Genomic DNA, 16,651 nt, shown 5'->3' with positions numbered 1-16,651 from the left:
CTTCAACAAAGATAAGATTTCTGGTTTTACCCCTTTCTTTATGCATGGATTGGTAACATCCCTTTAAGGGAGAGATGAAAGATTACATCAAATTTACTATTTCTAATCATGGAGAAACAGCAGCATTTTGTGTAAGAAGTAAAGACAGATTATCATCTGCCTGCTCTCTTTACACATGTTTTTACTGGCCTTTTATATTGTTCCCAGCATTGTGTGAGAATTTCCTGCAATCTGCACTGCACTGTTCTATTCATGAGCTTTCCTGTTGATGGACATACCTCAAAAAAGGCAGAAAATAGCAAGATTCTTCTTTTCCTTTTCAGATAGGTCACTTACCTAATCTACATGAACTTGGTGTTTTCCAGAAGATCTTGAACCTCACTGTGAAAAATATAGTGAAGGTAAATGGCTTTCTTGACCAGAAAAGGTATTATATTGAAGAGGCTGGGATGAGGGCTTGAAGATATTAGCTGATTAAATTACACACTACGTAAATGTACGTCATATTATGATTTTTATGGTATTAAGGTAACATGTAAAAAGATATAGATTAATACTAAAAATGTGACCAGCTTGCCACTTTTCAGAGCCATTACTGTTTAAATTACATAATGTAAAATCGTATATACCACTGTGAGAGTAAGTAGTAAGTTAACTGGACTCCTTCCTCCATCACCTCCTTAAGAAAGCTGTGGGTTATTTCTGTCACTCAGAAGTGATGAACAGGCAGCAGCAAAACCAAGCGATAAATTCAGACGAAATTATGCAGATGTACCATTCTTTCCCCTAGTTCAATTCAGGAGTTCTTTTCCTGGGCTTTGGGATTACAGATCTGGAGCTGGAACAGAAGATAAAGGACACACAGGGCCACAAATTGGGTAACTTTGACATAAGGACAGATAATATGGAACTATAATCTGTTGAATATATAATCAGAGTGTTTAAAAGCAGCTTTTCTAAATTAAAAAAGAAATGGGCAAGTATATGTCTGTGATAAAACAATTACAGCACATGTTGTACAGCCCTGATAAACACCCCCTCCCCACAGCCACTCTTACACACAAACCCAATATAGATTGACTCCGACTGATTAACATGAATAGAGACAGACAGGTTTTAGCCGAGAGTTCACCCGCAGACTGAGCTTGGCTATGCAAGTGAACTAGCTCTGGAGTGTGTTATTTTAGTGTCATGGATACAGCAGCTGTATGAAAATATGTTAAAAATTAGTCTGGAAGCCAGAACAATGTAATTTCAGTATAACTTTATTAATCACCATTTTAACGGTGCTATTTCTGTTTTAGTTAGAGTGCATTTTATTGAATTGGCTTTTGAGCAAGCTTTCATGGCTTTATCGAGAGAGGTAAGGCTCCATTCAGAGGTTTCCTTTCATGCCTGAGACATGAAATCGGAGTAACCAACAATTTGCACGCATAATTCCGGCGTACCCGATGAGGGAAACAAAGAGAGAGGCAAAAATTCCATCTGTTGCCATCCTGGTCTTATTGCAGGGGATGAAATGAGCTGTTTTCTGGAGGTTCCCCCACAAAGCTGTATCACCAGCATTTTGTCTATGGGTATGCAGGAGACACGGGGCCGCCTCACATGCCTGTGGTAGATGGATGATACTGATGGCAATCTAACTGGAACATCCTGCCTGAATATGAACAACAGATTTGTCAGTCTGTGACAGGCTGACAGCCCAGCTCCCAGCTGCTTGTCCACTGTTGTTAAATCAGTACCTTGTCTAAGTGTTCAGCAAAGAGGCAATCTGCTTCCTCCATTCGTACAGGCAGGTTGCCAGTTAAAAAACAAGTATTGGCTTTAGGCTGCAGTGCCATAATGCATTGGAAAGATGCAATCTAAACCTTTGTGTACTCCTTAGGCAACAAAGAGCAGGACTTGGAAGTACAGGCTTAGACTTGAGACTATCCTTTTCAAAACAATATGGAGAACTCCATGGGGGAACCATGAAAGAAATGTATGAGGATTTGAAAGCTGCGGATGACTTAATAGAACTTATTTAAGCAGGGAAATATGGTTTATTTTGGTACGAGGGATGCAAGCTTATGCTACTGTACTCAAGAATGCACCAGAATCTCTATTCTAATCCTATTTTTAAGCGGTTTATAATTCAACAACAGTAACAGTTAGCTCTAGGCTGACATTTCATATGCAAAGATGCAATCCAGAAGCACTTCAGGGGAAACAATTAGAGAAAATACAAAAAGATAAAATCCTCCCAAAACAATAAAAAACCCCAAGAAAAACAGGGAAGGAAAACCCCCACTAATATACACAGCAGCACTAAGTTACAGAACACAAATAAACAGCTTATTGGTTTCAGGAGGTTTTTTTCCCCTGTGACAAAGTCTGCAGCTGGTTTCAGTTCTTTAATTTGGTTGGTATTGGTTGAGCATACGAAAGAGAGGTTTAAAAACTGTGGCAATAATGAAATGAACTAAAGAAATTATAAATCTTAGTATTAATACTAATGTTTTCAACTTTGGGCTGTGGTGTGCATGTAACAGCAGCCTCCGAGGTGATGCTCAGTTACCCAAAAATGAAGAAGGATTGACATCACCAACTGCAACATCTTTTTTGAAGCAGATTCACAAGGTGTATTAAAGAGTCTTTAAATACAGATCTACACATCAGACCTCTATGGCACAAAAAGAGCTATTATAATCTATTGGATCAACAGCCATCATATTCTCAATTCATGCCCCCAATGTGAGCAAGTGGTGTCACAGGCACCCTTGTCTCTAGGTCAATGTGCAGTCAAGGTCTTATCAAGCCTCACATTTTGCACCCATTCTTGGCTGGGAGCCTTGCCCGGATCTTACAACAACTGCTCCTCCCTCAGGCAGAAATGCCAGGGGTTGTTTCCTACACCATGGGGAGCCAGCTGCACCTTCCCACCATCTATATACTTCTTACCTTGGGCCAATAAATCATAATCAGGTCTGAAGCATGCAGCCACAGCAACATAGAAGGTTCTTTATGTGCATGTAACTTCTTAAGCATCTTTTCCACCAGGCCCTAGGTCAGGGAAGTATTCCTGTTCAGGACAATGTTTATAAGCATCCATTTCATCTAAAGTTACTGAGATTTAATATGCACTTGTTACCAATGATTGCCCATCTCCATTAAAAAATTTCTCTAAAACAAGGTTAATAATAATTATATGCATAATGTATTTCAAGACTATATGTACACATTTACATATATTCTTGAAAATTACCCATTCCAAAGTAATCTCTAAAATACATTAGTTATCAATTTACCTTCTTCACAACCCATAGAAACCCTTTAGAAAATAAGGCAAACCTGAGGATGAAGGGACATGTAAAAAGAGCCACTGCAACCTAATAATCTGCTTGCAGAATAATATTTTGCAACCTGTGTGGCCTATGTGGAATATATAATGATTCAGAAAAAAAGACAGAGTTGGCAGGTTTAAGTCTGAATTCTCCTCTTAGTATGAAAACCATGTCTAATGAATGCTGAAAGAAACTTGAGGTCACGTCACACCATCAAGCACGCCAACAGCTAATAAAACAACTACATCTTATGAATAAAATGAGAAAAAATTAAGCCAATATTCTATTATCATACCCTTCTTCAATTCCCTTATAATTACCAAGTATCAAATCAGTTTGTGTCATGATGTTTCCCCTTTCTCAAGCAGATGCATAAGATTTAGCAGCAAGGTAAGGCACTCCAACCAGCAGGTTTAAAGAGAGAGCGCAATCTGTGGTTTCCAATGTAGCTGGAGACATTTTTACTGTTTGCCACAATCTAAAGAGAAAGGGGGCAAAATATTTATGTAAGAAATGCCTGCTCTGCATCTCATGTCACTGCTCTTCGGATGTGTCATAGAATTTAAATGTAATTCTGTGACAATTAGCTCCATAATAATATATTCAGAAATACAATGCTGCATCCTATGCCAGAAACTATTTTCTGCTTCAGTGTTTTACTGTGGCTGGACTCCTTAAAGGAGCCAACTATTTTAAACCAAAGCTGCTTTGTTTTCCTTTTCCATATGGAAAAGTAGGACATCAATCTATTCAATTGCTCCCCACTGGTTATTTTCCCATTTGTGGAAAGAAAGTTGTATTACCAAAAAAAATCACTAAAGCACTGCTAAGAAGTTCAGTCACCTCATATCTTTCATGTTAGGACATTAATAAAATAATGTACTTGTTTGTTTTACCAGCTTTCTTGATGATTATCTTTAATTAAATCTGTAATGTAATATTCTTCTTGTTCTCATTTTGTCCATCTTTCTAACCTGGCTGGTGGCGGTGATGTAAATTGCACCTTTATTTACAGCTAGTTTCATGTTTGTTTCTCAAGGATGATGAAATGAAGCGCCTTCAGCACAAAAGTTTTGAAGCAGCTGTGTAAAAAGGGTAATTCACATGATAATTAATATGAAGACACCATCTTATTTCTTTATCATGATGCTGATGCTAATGGAAAGTTACTGAGATATTGGCCAAAAACATAGTAATGGCAAAACATTTCTGACAATGTTAACCTGATCCAACAGTTACGCAAATCGATGAAAAATTTCTCTTGAATCCAATGGGCTTTGAATGTATTTTTAGGTAGCAGTTAAGAATACAAAAAATACTTGCATTATTTAAAGGATTTTTCTCTCCCAATTGCTAATCACACACTAAAGTATTACCTTCAACAGCCTGAGACCTGAGGAAAGGGAAAGGAAGTCAATGGGTCAGATCTGTGTCTCCAGTAAACCTGGGGCTCTGTCCCTGGCATTTCCTCTCTCTTCACTATATATAATCAGTAACAGCAAGGTACACCCAGAGAAAATATTCTCCCCTTCTCTCTTGTTTAAATTCAGAGGGAAGAGGGCTTTTGTATGTGGGTAACCATTTTTACCTTCATATTCCCCCATTTCAAGATGATTTTCAGTCAGCATGATATTATGAAACCTATTTAACTATCCTTAAGATCTCTCATTTAGAGTTAAGTGGAAACAGAAAAGGCAAAATTGTCTTTGTAGATCTTGAGAAGAAATTCATTGCAAGCAATCATCATTTAATATCCAGGGCTGACTTTCTGAACAAGTGCTTTCTCCAAATAATAAATCAAATGAGTTGGCACTAACAATAATACCCTCGAATATGAATGAGGAAAACAAGAATATTAAACCAATAGAAACATTATAATACAAACCCCCGCTATACACAGGAGGGATTGGCTGGGTAAAGCAGCCTGCAACAGATCCATGAGTGCATATGGACCCCAGGACTGTTGTATGCCAATGAGATCAGCTGCTAAGTATTGGGACCTCTTAAGGGTTATTTTACCTTTGCCTTTTGTTGCTGAATGTGTATTGGATCTCATACAGTAGGTTATTCTGTTAACCACAAGGTGCCACACAAGTGTAGCATATTGGTTAAGCAAACTAATCCAGGTTATGGATATGAAGTCTCTGTTCAAAGCTGATGTCAGTGTTTTTCAAGGTCTGCATGTTGGTACAAGGTCCACAGGACTTTGGGAACTAAGCAGCACTATGATTTCATAGGTTGCCCATGGAAGTTGTGGCTGCCCCATCCCTGGCATTGTTCAAGGCCAGGCTGGATGGGGCTTGGAGCAACCTCACCTAGTGTGAGATATCGCTGCCCATGGTAGGGTGTTGGAACTGGATGATCTTTAAGGTCCCTTCCAACCAAAACCATTCTATGATTCTATGACCTAGGTACACTTTAACAGCACTGCTATTTCTTTACATGTGTATGTTATATGTTACATTCTGGATTAACCACATAACTGATGAAAATTACTTTGCCTTATGAACTCTGCCACACTGACTAGCTGCATAAATAAAGTATCAGAGGAAATGACGAGTGAATTGGCAGGTTGAAGACACAAGTTCCAAACAAAACGAGCAGCAACTTCAAGATTAGTCATTAAGCACTTTGCTGGTTGAACTGTCTGTTATGATCAGTGTAGCCAATTACTTTGGACTATCATGTTCATGTATGGCTTGACTTTCACAAAGATATGTGTTATATCTTCTCCTAAATATCTGGATGCCGACAAATATAAAGGAAAATATTAAGGGGAGAATATCAATCAGGACTGACCTAAACCCACTGCCTGCTCTCGTATTTGGGTTGGATTAATGTTACACCTTGAAGCTGTCACAGAAAATGAGACACAAAGGGATGTGCAGATAACTAATGCATAGGAATAATCTGGGTTTTCTCTGGGAGAACAGCATCACAGAGAGACTAAATGACTTCACTGAGGTCCCTGTGAAAGCCTGGTGTCACCTCTAATTAAATCTCCAAAAGAGTCCTTTAAACAAGATGCTACCCATGCAAAAATGTGGTGGCTTTGAGAATAGGAATGCAAACCCTTATATGCTGCGAACTTGGCTACTCCTTGAGTGTTAAGAAGTGGGAAACTACTCTGCAGATAAGTGCCTTTTTCCTATACACACCAATGTACCCCGATCTGCTCCAAACACGGTGCTGCAGGAAAAGGGCTGGTAGGCATGCGCGCAGCCTAGTACCAGCCTTGTATTTCTATCTGACTGCCCCAGATCTCTCTTTGTTGGATCTAGCACAGGTGGGGAAGCTGAATCCTACCTACTCGATTGCTAACATAAAGATGGTGTAGTTTAAATTCTGTGTTTTAGTGACCGTATGCCAGTTCACAGTACAAGAGTGGTTTTTTTTCTTTAATAAACAAGTGATTCTAAGGACCCTTGAGATAACTGCACTTCATCTTAATTATGTATGAAGTACATCCTCATCCTTGCTATTATTTCAGCTCTATTGGAATTTGCTATGGCGCTCTCCTTGCCTTCTTGGGGTATTTCCTACACAGTCACACTTATCGTGGGTATGTCCAAAATAGGAAAAAAAATAGGGATTTTGAGGAAACTGCAACATTCTACGTCTGTTCAGCATCAGACTGTAAAGGAAGATGCTTTAGCAGCACATTCCTACAAGCTGATGTTCCAGACCCTACAATCAAACGTGAGGCTGTATTTGGAAGCAATTGTACCAGATGGCTGCATATTATGGAAGGTTCAGTGCCGCTAAGAAATTCAGGATGATAATAACAATAAAGAATGACTTCTTCATGATTTGCTCATGGCAAAACTATGGTTCTTTTTAAAGGTGATGACCAAGTATTATTTAGATTTCAACAGCCATTTTGGATGCTTGCTTAAAGCCAGGCGACAGCAGCATGTGGCTGCATCTCATGCTGCTTAGTGTGTGTAAAGCAATAGGAAATCTTCAGTCTGAATGGGAGTGGGGGAAAACAAAGCAGTGATTCACCAAAGCTGAAATCTTTGCTTTGTTGTATACTGTTCTTCTTCTGAATGTGCATGTATCATCACACAGAGTAACTGCTGAAGACTGGAATGAAACACTTCTAGATGGCATTCAAGCTAAAAAGCTGCTTTGTCATTATGTGCACATGTATGCACACAGAGAGAAAATAACGCAAGTCCATTTTTGGAACATCCCCCACATCATTTCAAGATGATTGAGACAACAATGTCTTTTTGTTGGAGAGTCACATTAGAAAGTCTGCTAAGGAGGGACACCGCAGCCCTGCCACAAAGAACAGGAAGAGAAGGCAATTCTCCTGGGTCAGATGCTGCTGTAGTCACAGATGAGTATTACTAGTCTCTGCTGTTCATAAGCACTGAATCACAATATTCAGAAGGGATTTAGGAGGTAAATTAACAAAAAATTGCACTTACTTAATGCTCTGAGTTTGAACTGGGCATTCAAAACTGTAGCAAATTCACTTGCTGCTCAGCCAACTGCAGCAATTTATCTTACAGATACACCTCCCAAGATATGCTTCTTGCAGCCACTCCACATATTTGCACTACTTTACCCAAAAACACATGATAAAACTCTTCTAGCAGAACAGTCAGTCAAAGCTAAAGTGGTAACAAAACTCAGGGGCAGAGAACAATGAAAGTGACTTCATGACAGTAACATAGAAAGGGTATTTCAGACTCTTCCAAAACACCTGCTGTAAAACCGTAGAATGCAATTCAGTTCATGTCATCCAGTTCCCTCTGACATTTTGACCAAAAGCTCTTCCACCATCGCCCCACTTGAAGTCATCACACAACCCACTGGCCACCTCCAAACAGAGGTAACAAATGGAAGCTCAGCTTTGAATATCCAAAGAGAGCATCTACTGCTGTCTCTCAGAGATAAGCCTTTTTATGTATTCCCTCTCCCACTACCAGAAACCTTGACCCACAGTGAAGTTGCCTCTTGAAATCTGTCAGCCTGTGCCATGTCTGGCAGGACTCCATGAGTTTAGTTCCCTTCAGGGACAGAGATGTCTGCTTATGGGACGAGGCTCCCTTCTCTGCCATCCTACTCTTGAAGCAACGGCAAACCCTCCCTGAAGTTGAGAATACAACACCTTGTGAAGATAATCTGGACACCAAGTGTTTATGAAGCAGACAGCTTTATAACGCAGTTTCTTTTCAGCTCTGTAACAATCAGGAATCAATTGCACAGATTTCTGCTACTTTAGGCAAATATTTTCACATCATTCCTTTCTTCATGCCTTCCTGTTGAGGAAAATCATAGAATGGTTTGGGTTGGAAAGGACCTTAAGATCATCTAGTTCAAGCCCCCGGTGGAGCTTCCCATATATGAGACAATGATTCATGCATGAAAGCTATTGCCAAAACAGCAGCTATCTGGTGTTTTGTCAGAACTTGCTTAAATTCATCATTTGCCCTGAAACTTTCTCTGTAACTGGTAAGGTGTTAACAGTTGCAATTCACAGTATATGCTCAACACCAACCATCTTTTGCTTTGTTGCACTGGATATCCAATAAGCAAAGCTGCTTCTATTTGTCTTAAATGTATAGTCTGCAGTAGGGTACAGCTGTGACATATCTTTCTCAGCAATATGGATAGCTTGATGCCTTTTTATAAATGAGTATATCAGAAAAGACTTAGCTCAATAGTCCTAAATGATTATAGTTAAAATACAGAAATTATTGAACTATTTATTTCATATATTTTTATGGAAACTCTGCTTATTTAAATTCCCTGCACATACTGAATTCCCTGGTCATGAAAAAAATGGGAAGAAAAATACTATTTGCTTTTAGGTAATCAGATTCTGTGGGATCTAATCCTATATCCTATTTATGGCTGTGCTAGCTATTCAAAATTAAAATGAACCTTTCATCCGTGTGTATCATAAATGGGCATTTATCAGGATTATATGATTTTGCAATCCATCTGAATATGTAACCAGAATTTGTTTTCTTTCCGTTTCACTATGTAATTACCATGCAACAATAACAAAAGTGACACGTTTGAAGAACAGATAAAATGCTGTAAATTGGCCAGTAATGGTGATATTTCCTCATCTTCTGAAAAACCCATTTATTCTCTCTCTCAACAAATCAAAGCATTGTCAGCCCATACTCATCTTGTGGCCAGAGGGGCCCTACCAATTTCCAGATGTAAGTGAATACTGGAATGCAGATGAGGGCTACTAACTAAGGCTTTCAACCCAGGCAGCTGGTCTTAGCTTGCCTCAATTTCTAAATCATCCATAATGGGGCCAAGACCTCCAAGGCACTAAAAAGAGCGAGCTGACATGCTGGACAAACTGTTAATTTTTTCCTGAAGAAGCTGCTATATTGCACATCTGTCACTGCTGTGCAGACAATTACTCACAGAGTGGGGAAAAAAACCATTTGCTGCTTGTTTCTGGTGTAGTTGTTAACAGGGGTAATGGAGAAACACAAGAGCATGAGAGCCACGGCAGGAAGGCTTCTCAGCCTTCTCCCTCCCTTTGTACAAGTTGGATTTAGGAATTAAAGCAGCTGAAAGCATCCATGCTCTGCAGCATGCAAGGGTCTGAATTGCTATGATTAAACCCATACCTTAAATCATCTGATACGGCAGTTGGAACTAGATGATCCTAAGGCCCTTTCCAACCTTAACTATTCTATGATTCTATGATTCTGCATCTGTATCAAGGGTGCAAGTTGCAAACATTTTTGTATTTCAACTACTAACTGCCCTGAAAATGTGCCTAAATTGTTATGTTGCTCTGCAACACACATCGCATCAAACACCATCACTGTGAGATGATAAACCCAACATGCAAGACAGATGAGAACAAACCTGCTGAAAGTGTTATTCTTCATGCTACATTTCTTAAATATCTATTTAAATTAACAAGAAAAGATCCAGTTGTTAATTGTAAAACATCCACAAATTTTAGCCAATAGGTACTCAAACAATCATTAATCACTGTTCTGAGCCAAGAGGGGAAAATGATTGCCAAGGGTCGAAAGCAGGAGCAGCAGCCAGCCTGAAGTCAGTCCTGGAGATACAGGGAGTAGGGCATGGCACCGCTCAGTGGACAGGAAAACTACACAGGTAGGTCCTGAGAACAATATCCATTGAAGCTAAAAGGATCCTTAAAAATTCCAACCTTCAACCATGATAGCCAAGCTGGCTATTAAATATTTAGTGTAAATTTGTTGTCCTGGGTTCAGCAGTAGCAGTCATTTTTTCTCCTTCTTAGTAGCTGTTGCAGGACTGTGTTTTTGACTTTCGGCCTGGGAACAGAGCTGATAACACCGATGTTTACCCTGACCAAGGACTTTGTGAGTCTCATGCTCTGCCAGGGAGGAGGGGAAGCCGGGAGGAAGCAGGGACAGGACACCTGACCCAAACTAGTCAAAGAGGTATTCCATACCACAGCACGTCATGCCTGGGGATGTAACTGGGAGTTCCCTGGAAGGGCACGCGCTGCTCAGTCGGACTCATTTTTGGCGGGTGGTACCGTATTCTCTTCCCTTGTTATTTCCCTTATCATTATTATTATTGGTGGTAGCAGTAGTGATTTGTGTTATACCTTAGTTATTAAACTGTTCTTATCTCAACCCATGGGAGTTTCATTCTTCCGATTCTCCTCCCTGACCCTCCAGGAGCGGGGGGAAGAAAGGGTGGGGGGAGGGAAGTAGACTGCGTGGTTCTAATTTACGGCCTGGGCTTAAACCACGACATTTGTATAAAGTACTCACCAAAGACATGCCTGTCTTATGGAGTGGGTTTAATATCTTAATTATTAAATCAGCATACAGAATGATGAAAACATCAGCAAGCACTGTTGCAAACCTTCCTGATGGCAGGAAAACCTTGGCACAGTAACCTGTTCTTGGTCTACAAAGCTTCTTCAGCTGGTTTAAGAAGTTGACCAACTGAAGCAAATGTCGGGTTTCAGGCTCAGGTCTGCCAAACTTTTGGAAGTCTTGACTTAGAACTCCTCTTCCATTAGTTAATTACTTCAGTTTAAAATCATTAAATGCATTAAGAAAATAAAGTATTGCCTTCACAGGTCTTTTTCCTCTCCTCTGGCACAGGAACATTGTTATGATCACAAGCACCTATCTGAGGTTGAATCCAACAAATATCTTCAAATCCATTTTGAAAGAAGATGGGTTGATACCAGTTTGCAGACCACCAACAGTACAAAAGCAGCGGTGGACAGTCCTGGAGGAAAGATCCTTACTGGGGGAGAATGGGCAGCCAGGACAACAAAATACACCCCATGTTCTGCAGGATAATTTAAGAACCATCACTAAAAGCTATTGTGTGGCAGAGTGAACTACGAACTGGAGGATGCTTTATGCTGTCTGACAGCTCAAAGGCAGAAGACAACTCTAATGTACAGATAAAACCAAAAGTGGCAAGACTGGATCATACCCTTGGCAGCAAGTGGAACTGACTGGAAAGAAACTGGGATCTTAAAATGTCAGGTGTCTGCTTAGTAGGAGACCAGCAGGAACCTCGGCAATTCACTTGCCACTGATTAAATATTATCATATTGATTACATATTATCATATTATCATAGCTGCTAAATGAAATGGTATTTATTACCAGGTGATTGAAAAAACCACCCAGCTAAACCTGACCACTTTGAGGATAACTTTTGATGAAAATCTTTCTCACATTAAACTGACATCTTAAAATACAATAAAGATGATGAACTTGGGTTAAAAATCAAAAGAAAGAGCATATTCATTTACAAAAGTCCACAGCAATGAGAAAGTGGCTGCTTCCGTTACTGCAAAACAGATCTTAGTATTTACTAGGGCAAGGTGTGAAAAGTGGGTGAAAAATGCTTCAGAATGGAACCAAACTTACACTTGCCCCCGTGGTGAATCCTGCTTGATCAGCAGGTGATGCCCATAGCATCAGGCTTAATAGGACACTAACTCTCTAACACTTCTGAAAACTCCTGCCTCAATAACATCCAAAGTGACAAAACCTGGTGAGAAAACCCAACATCTTGATTTCTGGGGGAGTGGGACCTCACATGCCTCACAAATCATACTTGGTTTTGCTTTTAGTTTCTGCGGTTTAATTGCATTCCTTTATATGAACAAAAAATGCATTTTGTGAATTGTGTTCAGTTGCTGTTAACAACTTCTCTTGTGAGGGATCCAAATGATCTCAGCCCACTGAGGCTGCATTTGTAATACCTACAGTAGCCAAAGAAAAGAATGGCTGAATTGGAGCAGCCAGGAAATTTTGGCCATGATCCCACGTAAGTTCCCTTCCCACCTACCTTCCTGACCCTTACTTTTTCCTTCTTTTCATCAGTATTTACCATGAGAAATAGCTGCTGAATGCGGCCCCACACAAACAAAAGGAGAGCTCTCATTCATTGTGCGCTTCAGAAAATGCTTTTTTATCCAGGGAAATTTCTTCAGACTATTTCTCTCTCAAGGTATTTTTCAGAAACAATTAGGATTGCAAGGGTAGTATATAAAGTGTCACAGAATTTTTCTATGGCTTGAAAAATAATTATCAGCTTATTTGCATTGTGAAATGTTAATTAGCTATGAATGGTAATTCTTTCTTCTAACACTGCAATACTTCAATTTCTCATTACAAAATAATTTCAGCTCTATTAATTAGTTCTAACAGTAACTCATAGTAATGGATGACACCTTAAGTGAGCCATTAAATGCACTTTACCACTGATTAGGAAGACGACAACTAAAAAAACCTGGCTAGGTTTACATAAAGACAGAATATGAAACAATACATTGCAGATTTATTGACTTCCATAGAAGCAACTGATCCCTTTTCAAGTAACGCAGGCTCAGCAGAACATAGAGGTTTTTGTCATGCTCCTGTGAGGTACGTGGGGTGACTGTTTAACAAACGGCCTAGCATTTAACTACAGTTCTCAAAATGTTATGTGTTATTACACCATTCTCTGTAGATATAGAATCATAGAATAGGTAGGGTTGGAAATGAGCTTAAGATCATCCAGTTCCAACCACCTGCCATGGGCAGGGACACCTCACACTAGACCATGTCATCCAATGCTCTGTCCAACCTGGCCTTGAACACTGCCAGGGGTGGAGCATTCACCACTTCTCTGGGCACCCTGTGCCAGCGCCTCACCGCCCTCACAGTAAAGAACTTCTTCCTTATATCTAACCCAAACTTCCCCTGTTTTAAGTGTGAAACCATCACCCCTTGTCCTATCTACATCTATATGCATGTATGTGTGTTTGTGCAGACACATACAGGCAAATAACTTTCTCAACTACAAAGTAAAACCCCCATTAGTTAAAATCATCATTTTCTAGTTTTGCCTTTTTGATTCACCATGCCCAAAGACAGTGCAGGGATGTGGTTCAGGCCAAAATGATTCAAACAGCCACTACTCTGGATGGTGACAGATATCACTACAGGATATTTCCCTTCCCCTTTAACCTTTTTGTCATGGTTTGGTACAATTCAGTCTTGTAGTGGTTCATTTGGAATGATGTCTGTCGCAAACCACTACAGAAACATCTTCATCTGTAACTGATCCTGCATGTCAAATGTATTAATCTTGAAGAGGAACCACATGCTCTGTTCCATAGCGACATGGAACAAAACCCCATACTTGTATCTACCAGACTCCATGATCAGCATATTTGACCCTTTTAGGAAGTCCAAGCTTGCACTTACCAAGATGCTACTGTCAACATGTCTCAGAAACTGGTTCTGACCCTTCTTTAAACCTGAAGCAATTAACCCATCGTAGTCAATGTGGGGTCAAAAAAGTGTCTGCTGGGGCTGTGGTGATCAAGAACAATGACAGCTTAAACTCAACTTGAAACCAAAAGTACAACATTGAAAATTTGCATATTTGCAAATACAACCAGAGGGATTCTTGTGCCCTCCACCACAATAATCTCTAAGAAAAAAATGCCAAATTTTTGCATGAGATAAACCAATGGGAGTATGGTGAACAGCAGTATGGGGCTTTTAAGAAATCCAGGATCTAAATGCAGAACCATCTTACGAAAGGAAACCCCATTTGTCCTGATTCTTCAAAGAATCACCTTGTACCACTTAAACTTGCCTGACAAGATACGTTAAATCCACATTACAGGCGATTTCCAAGGAAGTTGAACGAAAAACAACCACAGCTCATTAAAGCAGAAAATGAAACCCACAGAAATGGACCAACAGGGAGAAATCTGAGGTCCAGCATAAACAATGTGAGATGTTCAAGAAGATGAGGAAGTTTGAGAGTGGACAAGTATAGACTAAACTGACTCAGCTGACTCACTAAGGAAGTTTGAAGGATTCTAAGTGGTAGATGCATGAGAAGTTTAACTTAACTCAGGTATTAAAAGTGTCAGCATCCTTCAAAGGTGGGTCAAAACACCGAGTCTGTTTTGCCAAACACCTTTTTTGTAGATTAGAGAAAATACTGCTTGGGACATCTACATTTTCCTTCTGATGCATGTTTTCCCTTACTTATCTGCACACAAATTTAATAGAGATTTCACGTTTCTCATTGTATCACAGCCTCAGAGGTGACCTTGATCCCTTCCATTATCTGGGATTCTTACTTTGCTGCTATAAGATTTCTGAATTGATGAAGTTTTATATTCTTTCCCTTTTACTTGTTACTTTGCTGGAATGACAGCCTACATAACACATATAGAATCAACAACCCAGAACTAGACTGACTGTCTGATGGTGTTGACTGTAGTCCAGACAAGGCTGGTATGAAAAATGGCGATACTCTAGGTTGAAACAGCACCCCAAGTCCCACACTGCTAGGATTTACAGCATTTGAGACTGAAAGGATAAAGGGACTGACATGAACCTGTAAGTTACAGCAGCCAAACAGGCACTCTAAAGAATCTCAGTGCTGAAAATGGGCTGGCACCATCCAGCAAGACTCCAGGGGTCTGTGGGAACTCTGATGCCATGGAAAATTTAGGATCCATATCTTTTACAGGGAAGGACGTTAAGGCCCCAATCTGCAAACACTTGCATCCATGCTTATTTTTAGACCTATGTAGTACTTCACATCTTGAAGTCAATGGAGATATTTGTGTGCAGAAAGTACTACATATCTTCCAGTCTTCATTTGCCTGGGGCCACAGGAAACAGAGAGGCCAACATAGATCTGAAGAGGCTAAAGAAATGTCAAGTTTTCAGTGTCAAAATCTCTTGCAACAACTGATGAAGGCAACAGTAGGCCATTCAGAAAACTGGCCTAGGAACATACTGAAAGCCACTAGACTACTAGAAATGATAGAGAACCTTGAGAGGCATCACTTGGCACAGATATGAGATTACACTTTAAGACAGGAAACACTGGGTATTATCACAAAATATATACAGGGTTACACTTTTTCAAAAAATGGACAAATATTAAGGAAGAAAGACAACAGGAAGGACAAGGCACAATTAAACTGAGGACATCTATGATCAAATATTTTGAAAGACAATATTTTAATAAACTTGCCCATTCAATCAGTGTAAATATATTACAATAAAACATCCATCATAGACTAATAACTTATATTCACAGTTTCAGAAGTCAGACTCTCCAATACTTCCATTATCTGTTCCAAGAAGTCAGGCCAAAATCAGAACTTTCTATAGATGGAATACCTGTTACTAATTTGAACCACTTTTCACAGCTGTTACTAAAAACTTGGTTTAGTGTGAGGTGTCCCTGCCCATGGCAGGGGGGTTGGAACTAGATGATCTTAAGGTCCTTTCCAACCCTAACTATTCTATGATTCTATGAAACAGTTCTCATAGCTGCAGGGGACCAAGCTTACATAATCTCAGTGATTTTTAGCCTTTTACTTAAAGATTGAATATTCAAATACAAACAATACATGATCATACTCAACATATCTGTTGTTGAGTCAACCTCCAATATCTGTTTTGTTGTAATGACAGGAGAAGAGAATCGTAGAAAGCCCAAACAAGGGTCTGGAGCATCTTATGAGGAGAGACTGCTAGACCTGAGCCTGTTTAGTCTAGAGAAGAACAGACTGAGAAGATTTCATCAATGCAGGTCAATATCTCAAAGGTGGTGCCAGGAAGTTGGTGCCAGACTCTTCTCAGTGGTGCCCAGTGACAGGATGAGGAGCAACGGTCATAAGCTAAAACGCAAGTTTCACCTCAACGTGAGGAAGAACTTCTTTACATTGAGGGTGGCAGTGCACTGGGACAGGCTACCTGGGGCGTTGTGGAGTTTCCCTCTCTGGAGACATTCCAAACCCAGCATGGAAATGTTCCTATGTAACCTGCTCTAGGTGGGTCT

The sequence above is a fragment of the Psittacula echo genome (assembly GCF_963264785.1).
Source record: "Psittacula echo genome assembly, chromosome: 4".
In the NCBI taxonomy this organism is placed as follows: Eukaryota; Metazoa; Chordata; class Aves; order Psittaciformes; family Psittacidae; genus Psittacula; species Psittacula echo.
Note: the sequence above shows the minus strand (reverse complement) of the source record.